Raw genomic sequence first — 16,948 nt, forward strand, 5'->3', positions numbered from 1 at the left:
TATCCCCCCCCCCCATGCCCCATCATCATATCCCCCCCCCCATGCCCCATCATCATATCCCCCCCCCCATGCCCATCATCATATTCCCCCCCCATGCCCCATCATCATATTCCCCCCATGCCCCATCATCATATCTTCTCCCCCCCCCATGCCCCATCATCCTCTCGGCCTCTCTCTCCCCCCCCCCCCCCCCTTGTCCTTACCTTATTCCAGGCAGGAGGCAGTCTCACAGAAGTCTTTTGCAGCTATCTCAGCTGTTGGCTCCGCCCCCGCTGTCCTCCCACCACACGGCATGTGTGCAGGATGACTGTGCCCGGCCACCGTCCGACTCCAGTCCCAGCAGGCCAGCTTTTCACACACACACACACACACACACACACACACACACACACACACACACACACACACACACACACCACACACACACACACACACACACACACACACACACACACACACACACTGACACTCAGACACTGACACTCAGACAGCTCAGACACAGACACACACACAGTGACACACACACACACACACACAGAGAATAGAATGCAGTCTCTCCGCTGGGGTTTTGACTCCGCCCCCCGTGTCCTCCCACACAGGCACGAGTGCAGATTGACTGCACCCGGCCACCGTACGCCTCCAGCCCCTGCAGGACAGATATTACTTCCGCCCGTGCTGCTCGCTTCCCCCATACCCGCGCTCGCTTCTCCTCCGCGGCCAAAACTTTTAACCGCCGCCCCACACGCTCGCCAACACACACGACTGCCACGCTGGTTGTGAGGGGGCCGCAAAAATATCCGTTGCGGGCCGCATGCGGCCCGCGGGCCGCATGTTTGACATGCCTGCCCTAATGCATCCCTACAGGAGTTATTACCTCCAGATGTGTTGCCCCCCACCACCGCCGTCTTGTGTGATGTTACAAGTACCCCCGTATAGTCCTATCACACCTGTGCCATTATTTCCAAGTTTTGATCCTAACATGTTGGCTAGTGTTATCACACTATGCTGCAAGCCACCACAAACCTTCTACACCCGTACGCAGGGAGGAGAGTAATGACATTTGCCTACAGCCCTCTCAATCCACCTATGTGGAGTCGAGAAACGATGCAGAATCAGAGGTGGTACACCGCTCTGAATCTGAGCATCATAAGTCGTCCTCTAAAAGAAGCCCAAAAAGACAGCTTCCCACTGTCGTAAGCCCCACAAGACTTTCTTCTCATGGTTCACCCCCCTGTCTCCGGGGAGAGTGAAGGGGGAAGATTCTAGTTCGGATTCATCTCATTCCGACATACCATCACCCACTAGGCCGATTGCCTTTAAGTAAACTTAAAGAAAACACTGTTTCAGCAGCTTCACTGACGTCTGAGTCAGCTGCAGGGGCCAGCAGTGATAGAGTTAAGGAATTCTGTGCTTCTGTAAGGGTACTGACTGAGGAATTCAAGGAATTTAAAGACGTATTCAATGATTCACAGTGCCGTAAAATTAACTCCCGCACATAGTAATGCCAAACCTGTCCTAGCTACGCCGCAATCATCTGTTTTCACACCGAGAAATATTTCTAGGAAGGATTTAATTCGCACCGCTAAGAAGCGCGAATATGAATCATTGTTAGCTGACACTTTAGCTGATTCAATTAAACTCGCTGAGGAAATCAGAAGGTATAATACTCCGAGACAGGATTCCCCCATATCACATAGAACACGACAGGCATTACAAACGACACAACAAGCTGACAAACAGGATTGTGCTGAAGCAGGGGTTGAGTTAGCATTGCCGTTTATGACTTTAGGAAATGATATCTTGATTCACTCTGTAGACACCACATTAATGGAATCATGGGCTAAAGGCTGCCCGGATCCTTTTAAAATCCAAGTGGTGCAATTAAATACCTTAAAAAGAAAAGCCAAGGTTATCAATTTACAGGAGGTGACATTAGATTTTGCTTAGATTGTTTGACAGGACACATTGACATTGATTGGTCTAAGGCTGACAGATACTTGAGTAAGAAGTTTGATGCACCCGGTAAGAGGGGCAGCTTCAGTATATCGAGTTCTGCTGAGCGTGCACCAGCAGAGGGTGAGTTTGTTTGGGATAATCCAGGTGTTATTGCCAAAATGTGGGAACTATTGGAGACGTACTTTTTTGAGCAAGGCAGATCCAGGAAAAATGTAGGTCTGATTATGACTCTTAAGCAGAAAGATGATGAGTCAGTTACTGATTTTTGCCGTAGATTTAAGAACGAATGGGTTAATACAGCAGGTATGCAATACCCTAAGGCAACAGATGACGAGATGAATATTTTGTATGTACAATCTTTACTTAATGGTTTATGCGACACACATAGACAGATTGTTTACATGACTGTGACTGGTTGGCAGACAATGACGCCCGATAAAATAATGGGTGACCTGGCCATTAAGGATGGTGCAGGAGCTTTCCCAGATCGTACACCGTTGCCCTCACCCCCTCCCCCGCCTGAAACTGTCATGCATGCTCACGATGGCTCAGTGCAGAATGCTAGAGGAAATCATTACAGGGGCAAGGGAGGTCAGAATAGAGGAAAGGGTAGGGGAGCCCAAGGGAATAGCCAGCGCAGACCAGGCACTTGTTTTAACTGTGGGAAACAGGGACACTGGAGACAGGAATGTTGGGCCCCTTCTCAGGGTAACAACCAACAACAAAATTATCAGCAGCAGGATTATCAAAGTCAGGGAAATCACAGGCAGCATCAAGGCTATGGTCAGCAGAACCAACCACAATACCAGCAGAATAGCAGCAGAAATATGCAGCAAAATACTCAGAGACCACAACAGAATCACAATTATCAGGGCCAAAATGTTTCCAGCCCTCAATATAATGTTGCATGGAACCAAGAGATGCCATATAGCCAATAGGGATGCCCGAGGACGGAAACCCTCGTCTGCCCACAAGCTTCTGTGTCTAATGGATGGTTAGATATACCATTACTATCATTGTATGTCAATGGCAGATTAACTGATTTTCTTGTAGACACAGGTGCAACGCGTTCTTGTCTTAATAAACATTCTTACAAGGGCCCAATGCAGCAAGCAGACGAGTCCTCTATGGGTATTGAGGGTACTCTCACTAAATGTTACAACACTCCCATTTTGTCAGTTCAATTAAATCCTAGGTCTGACAAACACTGGAAGCACCCTTTCAGGGTTATTCCACAATGTCCAGTGAATTTATTAGGACGTGATCTCATGGCCAAAATGCAAATTGACTTAAGCATTGATGACAAGGGGGGGATTATTGTAAGTTCTCCACATCTCTCCCCCAATGATTATGATCTTTCTCTTTTTCAGCATGACACTGGCAGACTCAAAGTCCGAGGGTTAACAATGCCAGATAGATTAGTTGAACAACTGACCAAATTGTCAGATTTTGCCATCCATGGTGATATGCCTTACACACGCATGTCATTTGCTAATCCTGTTTCATGTATTATCTATGATCCAGAAGCAGAGATGCATGACCCTGAAGCACACTCAGATGTGTCTGCTCGCATTGAAGGTGTATGGATCACACCAACGACTGTCTACATTGCATCAGACAAAGGAGCCTTCATATGGGCTCAAGGACAGCAGCTTGTATTACAGGACAAGTATTTACCTATTGACGAGATATGGGATATAGAATGGAATCTTTTTTCTACTGACATACCTTTATCATTACAGGACATTGACCCACGGGTATGGGCTACTTCTCACACTGACCCAGGTCTCATCTCATGTACACCATATGAGGCTACACTAAAGCCAGGAGTAAGTCCGGTTTACATTTTAACAGTACCCATTATCTGCAGAAAAGGAAGCAGGTATTGAACCTATCATTAAGGAGTTACTCACAAAGGGAGTGATAGAACCAACTGTCTCACCATACAACACACCAGTTAACCCAGTACCGAAACCTAACAGTTCGCAGTGGCGTTTTACACAAGATTTGCGCGCAGTTAATCAATTAGTGCAACCATTAGCGCCTATAGTACCAGATGTTACAGCGATCATTACAGCCATACCAGCAACAGCGATCTATTTCACGGTAATAGACTTGAACTCAGCTTACTTTTCCATTCCGGTACACCCTAACACAAGATCTTTGTTTGCGTTTACCTATAAAGGTGAACAATTTAGGTGGTCTCGTCTACCACAGGGATATTGCGATTCCGCCACGGCTTACAGCCTGATCGTGCGCATGACTCTTGCTGACTGGTGTCCGCCCGGTGACTCTGTTTTGCTGCAGTATGTGGATGATTTACTACTCTGCAGTCAAACTGAGGAAGCGTGCACTCTGGATACGCATAGTCTGATGGAGCATCTCGCTGCTACAGGTCATAAGGTCTCGCCACACAAGATACAGTTGGTGCAACAAACTGTCAAATATTTAGGCTTCATACTACAGCCAGGACAGAGACTCCTTTCGCCAGATCGAGTCAAGGTAATTGCCACTCTCCCCAAACCCAAGACGAAAGCTGCTATGTTGTCTTTTCTGGGGATGATTACCTATTGCCGCCAATGGATACCGAACTGTTCCCACTGGGATAACATCTTGAGACAATTGACATTGATGCATATGCCAGACCCACTGCAATGGACGCCAGAGAATATCACTGCATTCACTGAACTTAAGACTGCATTGTGTTCTAGCCCCGCTCTGGGCTTACCGAACTATAACCTGCCTTTCCATTTGTTTTGCAGCGAGACAGGTACCGCGGTTGTTGGCGTACTAGCACAAGAACATGGCTCAGGCTATAGACCGGTGGCATTCTATTCTAAGAAACTGCAGGAGATTGTGCAAGGGTTCCCAGCGTGTTTAAGACAAGTAGCTGCATGCGCTATTTTGGTAGAAGCAGTACAAACTATTGTGTTGTCACACAAACTAACCTTGCATACATCACACCAGGTACAACATGTTCTCAAGAACCTCACTACGCAGCACATGACCGCACAGCGTAGAACAGGGTATGAAACTATCCTCACATCTACCTCAAACCTCACTGTCAAATATCACCCACCACACACTGGTCCTGCTCAAATTCTGTCTAAACTGTTACTACACAACTCTGACATAGGCAATGAAGATCATGACTGCCTACAAAACATACACAACACGACATCAGTAAGGAGCGACTTAGAAAGTACGCCCCTTAAGGAGGGAGACGTATTGTTTGTAGATGGGTCATGCTCTAAGCCCTCAGATGGAGTATATCTGACGGGATTTGCAGTAGTTAGGTTACCAGACACAGTAATCTGTTCTGGAGCGTTACCGTTTGTTTCAGCTCAAGCAGCAGAATTAATAGCATTGACCGAAGCATGTAAAGCATCATCTCAGAATACGGTAACCATTTACACAGACTCTCGCTATGCATACGGAGTCGTACACGATTTTGGAGTAATATGGAAAAATCGTGGTTTTGTAAGTGCTGATGGTAAGGGAATATCACATGCTACATTGGTAGAGCAGTTACTGGAAGCCATGTTGCTACCCAGTAAACTAGCAATTGTTAAATGTAAAGGACATGCTGGTGGAGAGACAGATGTGGCCAAAGGTAATGAGTTGGCCGATTTTCATGCAAAAGAGGCTGCACGATCACAAATTATGTTTCCAGCATACCACACCACTGTTGACACACAGCTCAATATGGTAATGACATGCCATCTCCCAGACTACGATCTTAAAATGTTACAAGAACTTGCAGAAGAAAAAGATGTAGAGCTATGGGAGGAAAAAGGTTTGAGCAAGGATGAGAATGGGATTTGGACTAAGGACACAGTGATAGGTTTTCCTAAAATAGCCAGCCCTATTCTAATCTCACATTTCCATGGAATTGGACATAAAGGAAAGAAAGCTACAGGTGATCAGATTAAGGAATTGTTCCTAGTTAGAGACATTGATCAGGTAGTTGAGACACAACTAGCTAGATGTCTAACATGCATCAGAAATAACACACAAGGAACACGACCCGCAAAACATGAACATCTACCGCCACCTAGTGGCCCAATGGAGCAAATACAGATTGATTTCACACAGATGCCAACAGCTGCGGGAAAGTTGAAATACCTACTGGTAATGGTAGATCAATTCAGCAAATGGGTTGAGGCATTTCCTACATCGAACGAAAATGCAAAGACTGTTGTAAAAATACTTTGCAAGGAAATCATTCCCCGATGGGGATGTCCTCTTCAAATAAATAGTGATCGAGGAACACATTTCACATCCCAGGTGACTCAAGGAGTTGCTAAGACTCTCGCTATAGAGTGGAAGTTTCACATACCTTACCACCCACAGTCTTCAGGTCTGGTAGAGAGGACCAATCGCACGATCAAGGATAAACTGCGTAAGGGAACAAATGGTACCTTTTCAAGATGGCCAGATGTCCTTCCCGCAGTCCTTGCAGAAATTAGGATGACCCCGAATAGTACTACCAAATTGTCACCTTTTGAAATTTTAATGGGGAGACCGTTTCCAACTCCCTGGGCTCATGGTACGTATTGCCCAAAGGAAGTTGGAGACCTAGAGCAAATTCAAGAGAATTATGTTCATCACTTGATACAGAAATTGAATGGCATCTATGGTGATGTTTCTTCTTCTCTTCCGCTCCCTTCAGATAAGCCGACACATCGTTTCCAGCCCGGAGACACAGTCGTGGTCAAGCGCCTGCCCGCCAAAGGAGGGACAACAGAACCGCCCTACGGTCTTCCAACCACGATCCTCGCAGTGACTCGTACAGCCGTGCTGACTGAAGATTCGTCTACATGGATTCACGCATCACGTATCAAGTCAACGAAAGAGTAGAGCCAACAATCGAGATTCATCAAATACCAGAGACACGATTTCAGAAGAATCGGCGCAGATGCATACACGTTTGTCTATTCTTGACCGTATTGACAATAATAATATGCGCTTTTTTGCTACATCTACGTTAATGGACTCAGTATCACTAGTATCAAGAGTACCACTATAACCTGCCCTAACCACAGTCCACCTGAAAGTTATGTTTTCTCTGGAGAAGGTGAACTCTCTTCTCTCATCTCCAAAGAACAAGATGAAAGCGAAACCCATGCACCACAGGTCCAGTTTAACTCTCACAATTTGCCAGGAAAACATTACACACGCTCCAAACGCATGGCTTCATTTCTAGCGGAAGTCAAAACTAACATTTGGAAGCATTTGGCTGTTGAGGTACTGAATATGTCACATTTCTGTTTAGCTGACATGACCAGCACAACTGACATACTCACAAGCTGTTTAATAGCAGTACCCACACCAGTAGAGATTTTGTTAAAAGTGTTTAGCATAAGCAATAATGATAGTTTAGCAGAACATCATGATGTGCGACAGCATTTTTCTGTTTATGAATATTGTCGTGACTGTCCCCAGTGTATTGGTGAGAAATGGCTTAACATGACACAAATTACGACCCAGAATATAACACAGGGTGACATATGTTATCAAATGACATGTAATCCTGAAAAGATAGGTAAATGTAAACAAGTAAAATTGACGCCCTCAGCATCCACCAACATGACCAGAATATTGTGTAGTCGAACTGATGACAAATGCACTAGCGTCAATAACACTATGAGTTGCAATCACACAGTAAGCACACCAAGTCATCTTTATCCTGTTAAACTTCCCGTTGGATGGTTGTTTTCTTGTGGTAATACTACCTACACTTACATACCAGGAAACATCTCAGGGGGGCCATGTGCTCTCACCAGGTTAGGGATAATGATGTTTTCTGTAGAACCTGGCTTACATCAAACCAAAGTTAAGCGATCCACTATTTCACTTACTGAAGATTGCGATCCACATGTAAATTTATTGTCAACCACTGAAATTGTAAGTCTAGCAGCTTCCCTTGTTGGAGTTCCTGGATTGGCTGTGTATACAGCAAGAACTCTCGTCAAACTGGCATGCGCTGTAGCCAAGGGGTTAAATCACACTTCCCAGGCCCTAGAAGAACTAATGATAGATTTACAAGATACACGCAAAGCAATTTTGGAAAATCGCGCCGCAATAGATTATCTTTTGCTTAAACATGAGCATGGATGTCAAGATTTTCAGGGAATGTGTTGTTTCAATCTCTCTGATCAATCCAAATCATTGCAGAATCATGTCGCTGACATCAAAACTCTTGTCGCAGACATTACTGAGAGAATTGATCAGTTTGATTGGACTTTTGGGTTAGGTGCATGGATTGGAGAATTGGGAAGGAAACTTCTTATGGGACTGATAGTAATCACTAGTATAATCGTAGTATTAGTTATTATTTTTTCATGCTGCAAATTTATGTGCTTATCTTTATGTAAAATGATTATGCCTTTTGGTAAGTCCATTGATCACACATATGCATCACTGGACGTTAATGCCCCCATTCACAGTTTCTCAAATATGATACGTAACTCTGGACCTACTGCCACTAGAGTCCAGATACCTTTGATGGATTATGATAACATTCAAATCCAATACGAGACCCTCATATCCTAGAGGTTAATTGTCATTTTGTGATGACAAAAGGGGGGATTGTAAATGTGCATATAAGGGGGGACTCCATTTTGATTGCTGGATAACCATTTTTCTATAACTATTCTGTACTAACGTTTAAGTCTCAGGAACTAATCACATGCCATATGCCATATGTAATTGTGCTGTGCAGGCAGGTCTGAGAATGTGACCTGACCTGTCACCTACTTATCGCTAGCTGAACTGTGTTTGTTCAGACTTATTCAGACTTATTTTGCCCTGTAGAAAACAGGAACTTGTCTTCAGCCATATTGGGCATAAGTTACACAACAATGCATTTCACAACATACTGCCATTTCCTTAACGGCCTCCTAACTCGGTATTGAGCCCCTTTCCCAGACCATAAACTGTCTAACTGTCATTTTGCTGAGATAGACAGACTGTGAAGTAAAAGGGGAAGTATGTTCTCATATCTGTGTTTTTTCTATGCTCAAGTTTGCTATATAAACTGGCTGTAGACCTTCAATAAATGAGAGAACAGTTTTTGACAAAGCTTCACTGGTTGTCTGACTCAATTACTGTCTTCTCCCGAGCTCGTCCGCCATTTTGTTTTCCCAGATCATCAGCGCTATAAGAGTGGGTTAAATCCTCCGGAGGTTGGAGTCGTCCTGAGTCGGCAGACGGTGTATTTTCACGCTAAGACGTTGGAGAATACAAGGGCACATTTTCAATGAATGAATATAAAACATTGTCATGACATGTTCATGAAGGTAAGCAACACACCAAAGTGTCTATTTTGTGTTAGATATGAAACACCATGTTGATTTCGTTAAATATAATATGAAAAACACACTGGTGTACACATCATTGTGATGCACATGTCACACTGCAAAAATAACATTGTATGTCACCATACTGCACTAACTAATGACTATGGACATAGTAGGTATATTCTGTATGCATAACCAAAAAGATCATGTACATAAAATATTAATTTTGTACACATTATTTATTCACATACACACAAAATCTTTTAATTATAAGAAGGATAATAGAACGTGTGGATGAATGACATACCGGTGCCACATGCATTTGTCCAGACAGCAGAGAAGAGAAAGGTGTGCGACCCATATTCATCTGTTTCCTAAGTGAATGGTATTTGGACAAATGTATTTATCATAACAAAGAATGAATATATGTATGTAGTACTATGAACATATATGTATTTGCTTACATGAAAAAAATGTATTTATGACATTCAGACGTGTCTCAACACCACTTGCTGTTTGCTCAGTGTCAGCTGGTAAATTGACGGGATGCTCCTCCTCCAAACCCTGACGTATGTCTGTTTGTACATTATTTCTGAGTGCCACATTGTGCAAAATGCAACATGCAATGATAATATCAGACACTTTATCAGGCTTATCTTGAAGTGCCCCACCAGTTCTATCGAGACACCTAAATCTTGTCTTGAGAAGCCCAAATGTCCTCTCTATAACGGATCGCGTAGATATATGGGCAACATTGTACCTATCCTCTGATTCACTTTGAGGGTTTGGCACCGGGGTCAACAGCCACGGCCTAATTCCGTATCCTGAGTCACCTATAATCCATGGTGCACACATACAGTATGAAACAATTAGTGATAACATTATAACATACAACAATTCCTAGAAAAACAAGAGTTTTGTGTTACCACATCATAATATGTACTCTCCCACCAGCCAACCAGGTCCAAAATAGCCTTCTTCGAAAGCATGGAAGACTGATGAATTTCTCAGGATAGAGGAATTGTGACTGGAACCAGGGAATTTGGCTACCACATGCATAATCTTCATCGTGGCATCGCATACCACCTGTAAATTCAGGGAATGGTAGTGCTTACAGTTGCGGTAAGCATGCTCACTCTGACTAGGCAGGATCAAAGCAACATGGGTGCAATCGATTGCACCTAGCACACATGGTATCCCCGCTATGGTATAAAAGCCATTCCTGACTTCCAGCTACTCTGTGTGCTCTGTAGGAAAATGAATATAATTCCTAGCGCGTCTATTGAGTGCACATAGAAACTGGGTAAAGGCCCGCGAGAATGTAGATTGCGAGACCCCGCCCACTATGCCCACTGTTGTCTGGAATGACGCGGAAGCAAGATAATGTAATGAGCACAGCATTTTAACAAGCCCAGAGACTGCACGACCTCTGGCTGTCACAAAATCTAAATCTCCCCGTATCTCTTCATAAAGAGCTAAGATTGCTGCTGAACTCAAACGATAGCGACTTACAATATCCTCCTCACTCATCCCATCTAACAGGGTTCTCTCCCTGTACAAACGAGGACGAGGTACAACTTCTCTCCTCTCTCTTCTCCTCCCATATCCTTGCCCTCTCCCTCTCCTGTCCGCGTGCCTGTTCCTGTCACTGTCCCTGCCACTGTCCCTGTCCCTGTCCCTTCGTTGGGCTATGACATCCTCTCCATCAGCAAGCCTCTCGTGAAATAGAATGTTCCTCGTCTCCTAAACATTCGCATCATTTTGAGGTCTGTAGCTGTGAATGAGCAGGTAATTGGCGTCCTTTAAATACCTATGTGATGATGTCAGGTGACTTGCTAAAGTGCAAGGTGTTACATTAACATATCTAAGTAGTTGACTACCAACCTGTATCCATTTGATATAACAAGTATTATTTATGTGTATTCAGCAGCCAATCATGATATTTCACAATGATATAACGTTAAACTTTGTACAATCATTTATTTGAAAGTATTTGTGGAATGTGTAATGCATGTACCACTTCTGAACGAAACACTCAGTCATCTAATTAGGATACAACCATTACATTGACGTTGAAAAAGTTTGCTGCAACATGTCTAATTTGCCATGTTATTGTCACATGTTCACATCAATTAATTATACTGTGCATATGCATAAATTTATGGCATCAGGATAGTTGCTCTTTATTCAGTTTCAAACGTGTAACAATGAGTAACTATTCTAGATGTGTGTATAAGTTAGCATGAAGTGCTTGTAATGCATCGTGTACAATGTAAACATGCAATGTGATTGAGTGTCCAATTGCGGACGTCATCAAAAAAGGGAGGACACAAAGTACATGTAAACATGAAAACAAAGATCTACATTTACGTTTGATCAGGCGTTACACATTCAAAGCATTGTGTAATGTATAGCAACATTACTATACGCTGGATGTGTTAGATGTGTGAAATGTGTAACATCATATAATAAATTGAAGTACACTTCAGTAACATGTTGGATATGATGTGACCTGTTCCTTTAAGAGTTGAGTATAGGATTTTCCATTGACACATCATAACATGATGAGTAATGTGACACGCAAATGATGATAACATATAAAAGTACAATGTTATGCAAATAATAAACGTAAGGGGTGACACGATGAAATGAATGACCTCCACATTGTAATGCTAAGCACATTTGTATTCTGAGCAATTAAACGTTAACACTACTATAATGTTATACGTCCCCGCTCCATTGACTCCATTGATGTAGAGATGAGGTTTTTTTTCTAAGTGCCGTTCCGGCAACCTTACCGATCGTTCTCCCCTCCAACTTGCCAACTTTAGTTGGCGGGACCAATTGCCGATGAAATCTCCATTTCTGAGTGCCGATCAGCACCGATAAGCTGATCTGGGCTACTTGAATACAGCCGATTTAAAAAAGTGCCGATAAATGCCAAAAAGGGGCTTATCGCCAGACGCATGCCGAAAATCTTTTTTCGGGAAGAAAACATGCCGATTTTGAGCACTTATCGGCGCTTACTGAATCTCAAATCCAATTTTGGCGGAAAAATGCCGAAAAAAGCGTTATCGACACTTACTGCATGAGGCCCTAAGTCATAATGACCTTAATGAAGGCTCTCTCTATTCCTCTTTCCTGTAGCCCATCTTGGCTTAGAATGGCTAGTAGTATCCTACTTTGCTTTTGGCACACTGGTAAGCTACACTGCACCCTGCACTCTTTCGTGTTCAGAGATGGGATACATACATGTAGTATACTTTAATTTAAACACAGTGTAGAGAACTAAACTTGTCCTTCCCTCCCTTTAGACTCCATCGTTATACTCCACACAGCTGATAAAGAAAGGCCACAGAAGCCACACACAAAATATATTCAGTAGTAACACTGCCTCTGCATTAGCAGGGTCTAGAAAGTCAAGCCTAAGTGTTGGTTGACCCCATTAGTGCCACATCTACTCCCACACTGCCCTTACCCCCTTTACAGTACACTGTATTGGTATAAAGGCTAGTTTGTGAGCCTAACAGCCATTAGGACGCCACATATATACACCTTACTAATTCATTCAGGGTATAACTATAATGCACCCACACTATGATCTGCTGAAACTATTTGCGGCCACATTCCGCCAATCGCAGTGCCTGTGCATAATATTTGGTGACCCGTAGTATTTTTCTGAGAGCACAAACAGTGTATATCAATGTCTGTCCCCGCTATTTTTTATTGAGTTATTCAATTCTTTATTGTATCAATTGCCACCACACCTATCAGTAGTTATTAGGGGACTTTTCAATTGTTTATTGAGCTACATATCAATTGGTTTACTCTGTGGCAAGCAGTGTGATAGTGTCACTGAAGATCCATTCACATGGTTCCAAATTAAGTGTGCCCCATTACACACTCTACCGGGTAACTGAGTGCACTCAACATGGGCTTTTCTGCCTACCTTTCCATACCTGTGATGAAGTAACCTGACTAGGACCTCTTCTCTGATTTGTATTTCCATTTTTTCTTAGTGCACCTACTCATTCCCATCGAGATTGAGTGGGTATCACCCTTTTGTTTTTCATTGCATTGGTGAATTGGTCCAAATATCACAATTTGTTTTTCAATTGTCAACCTTTAGTGAATCCTTGTCCTACGGGACTATGAATGCTAAATATAAATCATTATAAATGATTTTGTCATAAAACAGATACACAGAAAAGAGCAAGTTAGTGCCTCTCTGTTAGACAATGTATAAAACCAATTTTTATTTGAAGTGTTGTATGTGCTTCGATGATGAGAGTAGGTTGAGTTAGAGGCCGAGTTTGGATGTTGTCTGTTAATTTATGTAAACTTCTTGTATGTGCACCTTTTGTGTAATAGAAACGCATTAAAAACAGAAAAGAATAAAAGAATAATCAGGTTTTTTTGCTCAAAACAAAAGCTTTCTACTTGAACTTCCTTTTTCATATATGCAAAAGCCCCTTTTGTGTACCAATCTGACATCAACGCTGTTACTATGCAGTATCAGAGTATCTGCCATTGTACTGGTTAAAAAGACATGTCGCTACACTGTCCTTCACATGTTGATAAAATAGTATGTGTTTAACCACAGACTTGAACAGCAGACCAGACATTTACAGTACAACACATGGATTACATAAAAGCATACTCATTCATTAAAAGACTGCATTGTAAGCGTTAAATGTATTTAATATGTTTGCTGCTAATCTTAACATTAGAATAACAATACCATGAAAGAATAAACTTTGATCTGGGTACAAAATAGTGTAATTTATTTAAAATCGGGGTCATTAAATTTACAAAATGCCCCATTCACTTAGTATTAGCTTGTAACCCACGTTTCATTTGTGTAGAACAAACCTGACAATAAAAAATAAAAAAATAAAACTATGCTAGCAAGAATAGTTTTACGAACACACCACTTTACTTGGGTTTAACCTCTCATTTGCATAGGTTAATTTTAAACTGCAGTTCAAATTTAGCTTGAAAAGATAATTACAATATTCCACCTCCTTTCATCTCGGGTTATGTAAATGGGACTTTAATCTTTTCACAGTTCATATTATATTAATAAGTGAAAATGTAGTCTTGATTTACTTTATTCTGTCAATCACATTTTGAGCAATAGGCTCAAATGGGAGCAAGCAGATACAAATCTGGAATTTCAAGCTCATTTTTATAATCATCCTCAAAGAGAAATTACCTTATTTTTTTTTAGCATTTTTCTTCATGAATAGATGGATAAGAGTTTACATTTTAATGAATCATATTACTAAGTGCCTATTGTTCAAATTAAAATGGTGAATCCTTACTCATAGGGCCAGAACTTCCCCATTAAAATGTGAATACCAACTAATGCTTTTATACAGTAATAGAGATATAAACTGCTCAGGACTGAAATTAGTGAAATTTATGTTAAAGTGCTGACTATATTCAATTGATATTTCAGAGACTACTGATGCTATTTGTCAGTGAGACTGGGTCTAAATGAGTGAGACAAAATAAGTATATAAAAGCTATAATAGTTTTACTATGAAAAAGAACAATAGCAAAATACAAAAAGTACGGTTGGATACCTTCATTTGTAATATTAATTAGAATTTTCAGCCATGTACGGTAGCAGGGGTTATTGCACCCACTCGCTCGTTATGGTAGGATATTCTGTGAAATTCTGTGTTAACACTGCCATTTAATCCTATGACGCATATCCTATGAAATATCTTGTGTTATAACACGATATCCTACGTTTTGAGTGGGTGGAATAAACCTTGCTACAGTACATCTGTATCATGGTCAAACTTCGTAAAATGTGCCAATTGAAAACATTGCAAGAAAAATACATTCTTTTTTTAATGATACAATAACAGTACAGTAACCAGCATATTAACAACAATAAAACAATTATTATAGTTATTCAAAAACAGTAACTATAACAGGGTAGGAAATCATCAGCAAGATGCCTGTGCTCCCCTTCAATTTGCTAGAAATGATCCATGGTTTATTTAACACGTTATAAAATTCATACGTAAATAATCTGCTAAAACAATACTTTTCTTTAATGGTGACCTATAAAGTTAGAAGTTACAGTTTATTCAGATGTGATTCACATACATCAGTTTAAAACATAATTATTTAAACATGTAGAACCTACAATTTATTTGTTTATATAGTTAGACAGTACTTTTAATTATTCAATTAAAACGATCAAATGATTAAATTATTCCTGTACATTAACGGTGTACAAGAAAATAAGAATTAGGGTTTAATTTGAAACAAGTACAAAAATTATACTGTACAAGTAAATAAAATAAAGCACATCGTCGAAACATTGTTTCCTTCCCTGTTTTGTAGTTGAAGATTTGGGGGTTATACATTAGTTTCTTGCAAACATCTATCCCAAGAAGGGCATGATCAAAATATAATGGTTCCTCAAGGGGTCCCACTTGAAATCAGTGAATGAAGGAATACTAACAGGTGCCTACACCTTCACGGGTTGTTCACAGCTAATGGAAATACCCGAGGTAACAAGACTCTTAAGGCCAGATACACTTCACTCTGTTAAATCAGTGCAAATAGTGTGACGTTACCTAAAACAGTAATGCGCATTTTTTTCCCTGATGATAGCAAGAATCCAGAAAGCCAATTATATGCAAACACAACGGTCATTGTATATCTTATTAGCATAGGCATAATGTCACACTATTGCACAGTAGCACAATGTTGCAATAACTTCCAATAACGTGCTGTTGACTTACATACCTTCCCAGAAATACACCTCCATACAACACATGGAAAGGTACCTGTCAACCCACATGAAATACCTGTTGTATAGAGGAGTGCTTGGGAAGTATACAAGTAAATGGGTACGTCGTCACTGCTCTTTTTAAAAAGTCTGGATCGGATTAACTACATGTTTAGGTATGACAAAAAATTTTAACAATAAATCCCTGTATTAAGGGACATTAGTAGATATGCAATTCTAACACATGTTCCCCCCCAACCCCCTCTGGGAGATTTCACTGCAACACGGTGTGGTGTGGTGCATACCTGCTGGCTCACAGTTGATCTGAGTCTCCTGTGGTGTTGTGAAGGAGAACAGGAAAGGCTTCTTAGGCAGTATCTGATTCTTTCTCACGGTGACAGTGCCTCCATCTCTTGCAGGTCCCAGGGATGTGGGGACAATTCCTACAGGATAACTGACTTCCCCCTAGATTGTAGTCTCAGGCAGGAAGATATATTTGAACAGGATCACTTTAGTGATACACACTGCAGATGGTCAGCATAAACAGCTCACATAGTGAGTACAGGCAGTTCTTGGGGCTTCATCCTCAGGATGTACCCTGGATCTCCACTCAAGACCAAGGGGCCCTGAAGCCACCCTTGCTCTTCCCTTACTCCCTGGTGGAGCAAGGGGTATAGTCTCCCATCCATTCCCCTAATGAGGGAATACAGATTGGCAGAGCCCTGCACAATTATTGTGAGTAAACCCGCCTCTTTCAAGCAGGTAGAGGCACTGACTAAATTGAGCAGTGCAGCTCCTTAAGTAAAAGGGAAGTAGGTACCAGGTCTGAGTCCCTGATTGGAAACACATAGGCCTAGTTGCACCGCCTCCCCTGTGACTCACTGAAGCTGCTGTGGGTGGGGAAAACCCATGATTACTCCTGGCAGGCCTGCTCTTA

Source organism: Ascaphus truei, chromosome 1 (genome assembly GCF_040206685.1).
Source record: "Ascaphus truei isolate aAscTru1 chromosome 1, aAscTru1.hap1, whole genome shotgun sequence".
NCBI classification, from domain to species: Eukaryota; Metazoa; Chordata; class Amphibia; order Anura; family Ascaphidae; genus Ascaphus; species Ascaphus truei.